Source organism: Penaeus monodon, unplaced genomic scaffold, assembly GCF_015228065.2.
Source record: "Penaeus monodon isolate SGIC_2016 unplaced genomic scaffold, NSTDA_Pmon_1 PmonScaffold_337, whole genome shotgun sequence".
In the NCBI taxonomy this organism is placed as follows: Eukaryota; Metazoa; Arthropoda; class Malacostraca; order Decapoda; family Penaeidae; genus Penaeus; species Penaeus monodon.
The window spans coordinates 52,501-56,633 of NW_023658087.1; the positions used below are offsets into that span (position 1 = coordinate 52,501).

Sequence of the window (4,133 nt, forward strand, 5' to 3'; positions counted from 1 at the left end):
ATTTCCGAAACCAAAGCTAATGTTGTTGCTCATTATTTTATTTGTATACCAACTGCTAGCGTTTTTAATGGAAATAATGTACGACTGATATAAATGGAAAAGCATTTTATGGTTTAGTTGAGGATGGAAGATTGAAATATTATGTAGTAACAATCTCTTTGAATACATATCGAGACATTCTCCTTACTACAAGATTACTATCAATGAATTATATGTTTATTGCGTTTATGTTGAATTTGAACCCACCGAAGTGGGCTATAGAAAAAATTGAGTAAGACTCATTGAGTTGTTCCCCTCCACGGAAATCTTTAGTAAAAGGCGAAAGATTTATGCGTTTTGAAGGGAAACCAGAGTTAATAGTATATACTGATTAAGTGAGATCAACAAAGGTAGACTGAGAAGTCGTAGAGCGATGAGTAGAAGGACAAGAAAGGCATATCTTGAAAGAAACACTATTGTTATTTTATCTAATAAGGATTGGCAAAGCACAAAGTAAGTGTGTAGTCATGACATTTATGTTAACGAAGTATGTAAGCCATGAACATGACTGAATTTAACAATTGAAATTGAAACATCACATATGAGGAGGAATGTTGAACCATTGGGATACTGTTTTTAAGATAAATGAACCTTTTGATTCCCATATTAGACTATCTTATAGTACCTAGAAATGTGCACCTTGAATTTCACTGTAGATGCATTGGAATAGGTAACATTTAAAATATGCATTCAGTGTTCATATAGTTTAATTTAGTCTTTGTGCCACGTTATTTGATAAGTATATATATGTCTTATTATTTTAAACTGTATAGTATATACATTACGTTCCCCTCTATATATTACTGTTTACCATTTCATCAAATAAACGTAGACAATGAAAATATTTTTAAATAGGCAAACTACGTCCACATAGTACATCATACATATACCAACATATGATTAACAGTTTTTTAAAGATTTATGAAGTTTTTGATTCCCGTATTAGATTATCTTATAGTACCTAGTAATATGCACCTTTAATTTGATTGGATATGCATTGGAATAGGCAATAGGAAGATATATCCTTCATATAGTTTAGTATAGTCCCTGTGCCGCGTTATTTGATATGTATAAATGTTTTTGTTTTGTTTTGTTTGTTTTAAACTATGTATAGAATATGCCTTAAGTTTCCATCTATATTTTGTTGTATACCATTTCATCAAATAGTTGTAGATTATATAAATATTTTTTTAATGGGTAAAGTATGTCCACATATTACATTATACGTATACGTATACGTAACATAATGAAGGTGTGAAAGTCCGGTGTATTAGAAGAAAGTCTTCAGTAAAATGCAGGCAGTGAGTGAATTTAGAAGGGGAAAGCATGATCATACTTTATAGGATCACTTCTATAGTGCGATTGCCGGGTTTCTCGCCAAGATTCTCGGAATATTTTCAACCATGATGAGGACTGTTAGTGTAATCCTCTGAGCGGGAAGCGGCTCTCAAGTGTTTGCTTGAGAGTTTTGATGACCGTTCTGACTCGGTTTCCCGATGTTGAGGGGAGGGTCACACAGGCTGAGTGGTTGAATATCAGTCCACAAGAAGTATTCTTAAACTTTTGAGAACTCCTGACAAGGAGAAAAAAATCCTATATATATAAATTAATGTGAGCTCTCTGCTTCGAGGAATTCAAAATCTAAAACCGAGTGCCTGTAACTGAAGTATCTCTGCTTATAATTACTGTAAATAGTTTCATGATTTCAAATGTTTAAACCAAATTTTCTTTCCTTTTTTCGATACTATTACATTTACCAGTACAGGCAGAACTATTACATATCATAATTATGCTTTGTCAACTATTGATGCCATTATCAGAAATGCCACTGCCACAACCACTGTTAGTGTTCTTACTATTTCAAATAGTAATTACCCTCTAGAGTTGTGTTGTGTAATTCACAAAGTGTATATTTAAGGGTGTTTCTATTTCTGTATAAAAATTATATAAAAATGCGTTACTTCATCTCGTGCACTTAAAAGTTTGTAGAGGCATAGATGTCTCATGGAATGAGAAGGCATGCAGGTCTTTCACACATTTACGGTGATAGTAACATTATTGATTACACAAAATCGTCAACTATTTCACATATTTCATCAGTTAATATCTTCCCAGAGACAGTTCTGTAGATCAATCCTTGAGGTATTACAATACCTCCGATCCACGGCTAAGGTAAAGGAAGACCCTAGTAAATTTCCAATTCTCAGACTTCATTTTAATATCGCATGGTTTTAGAAGAAAATAATATCCAAGTTGAACTGTACTACTGCACCGATCTCCGGCAACGAAGAAGCAAATCTGTAAAGCGTCAGCCTTTTGCGGAAGCCTTTTTAATACTAGCTATTTAGAGAGGAGCCTATAAATTATATAATTACTTGATATCTTCCTCAGAGAGATTGGACCAATTACAATGTAATTTCTATGAAAACTATTGTAGATTATGGTTCTGGTGATTTGTGGGCAGAGAGGTTTCAGGTCATCCTTGTATTTACACTTCTAGATAAAAATGTGTTAAATATATGTTTCTATTTTACACTTGACATGCACTGTAGATGAAGTGAAGGTGTCGTAGAGTAGAAAAGATATGTTATTTACAGACACCCAATTTGATATGATCTTAATATTATTGAAAATATACCTTTGACACCAGAGTTCGTGTATAATTTATTAGTGTATATCTTGATTATAAGTAGAGCAATCAGGAGGTACTAGAGACCCAGTTTGACATTGTTAATTTTTTATCAGAAATAGTGCATCAAGCATATAATATAATTGTAAAACGTTTATACAAGGTTTTGATTAAATCGTCGGAGGGAGTGGATCAGGTTTGGAGGGTCTGTATTACCTGTTGCTGGGATTTTAAGCAGTTTTATAACCTCAACGGACTTCAAAGTACATGTAAGCAAATACCCTTAGCTTCTCACAAAACCTCGTTATTAACACATACAAACGTCCGCCCGCCCGCCCGCACATGCAAGGTCTATAGAAGTTGTATATAGACCTTGCTCACATGTCCGCATACTTATGCACGCCGCACTTACAGCCATGCACATGCATAAACATACGGTTTGTGTGTATATATATATATATATATATATATATATATATATATATATATATATATATATATATATACACACACACACACACACACACATATATATATATATATATATATATATATATATTATAGATATATATATATATATATATATAAATGTATGTGTACATACGTAATTTTACATAATAGCAAACGTTCAGAGAATGTTTACGCAAGTAAAACTTTAAAATTGCCATGAGATATTGCCGTAGCGTAATATAATTAAAATCTGAATGGCGTATACCGCAGTGTCCATTAAAATCATCTGAATATTACATATATACGAACATGTGTATCCAACTGTATTAATGGGTGTACAGTTACGAACATTGCTAAAAAAAATACAAAAAAAAAAAAAAAAAAAATACGGGTATGCTAAAAGTCGTATAGTATAAAATGAATACCACAAAAATCTTATTCTACGATATGTAATGGACAGTTTCAAATTTAATGCCTTGCAAGTGACGTTTCTGTTTCTAACCCAAGTTTTAAAAAGGATTATAAGTGTGATTCACTAGAAGTTTCTTGGGAAAACTAAAGTCAAAGTTGATATTTGTATAAAGTGTTGTAGAGCGCGTAGGGTTTTTTCAGTATGGGTGAGGGGTGGTCGGCGCGTGGGGTCTGTGAAGCATACTTACCTGGCACAGGAGATACCGGATCACGAAGGCGGTTCTCCCAGGGGCGAGGCACACCATTGCCTCCGGGGTGCTGACCTTGCGATTAACCCAAATGTGGTTAACTCGAGTGCGCAATTTTTGTTAGTGGGGACGGGCGTTCGCGTTTATCCCCCTTATAACATTTCACTTTTACAGAAGTGTTCTAGGTCCACCTGTCCCCCAAGTCAGGTCTTTAATGTTTTTGATTGCATTTATTTCGTTGGGTTGTCAAACCAGCCCTTTAGGAATTTTACAGATAAAATGTTCGAGGATAATTTATGTATTTCGTAAATTTTTTTAAAAAATCTCAAAAAAGCAGAAAAAAAATCTCATTTCAA

At 33.6% G+C, this 4,133-nt stretch overlaps 3 non-coding genes across 3 annotated transcripts; 2 read left to right on the plus strand and 1 right to left on the minus strand.

The window, feature by feature from the left end:
• Nucleotides 1–238: 238 nt before the first annotated feature.
• On the minus strand, nt 239–356 carry LOC119570630. The gene has a single exon (XR_005228448.1). It is a non-coding gene; the product is annotated as a U5 spliceosomal RNA (small nuclear RNA).
• Nucleotides 357–1,365: 1,009 nt separating this feature from the next.
• Nucleotides 1,366–1,568, plus strand: LOC119570628. Its single transcript, XR_005228446.1, has one exon. It is a non-coding gene; the product is annotated as a small nucleolar RNA U3 (small nucleolar RNA).
• A 2,201-nt stretch (nt 1,569–3,769) lies between these two features.
• Nucleotides 3,770–3,929, plus strand: LOC119570625. Its single transcript, XR_005228444.1, has one exon. It is a non-coding gene; the product is annotated as a U1 spliceosomal RNA (small nuclear RNA).
• Nucleotides 3,930–4,133: the final 204 nt, after the last annotated feature.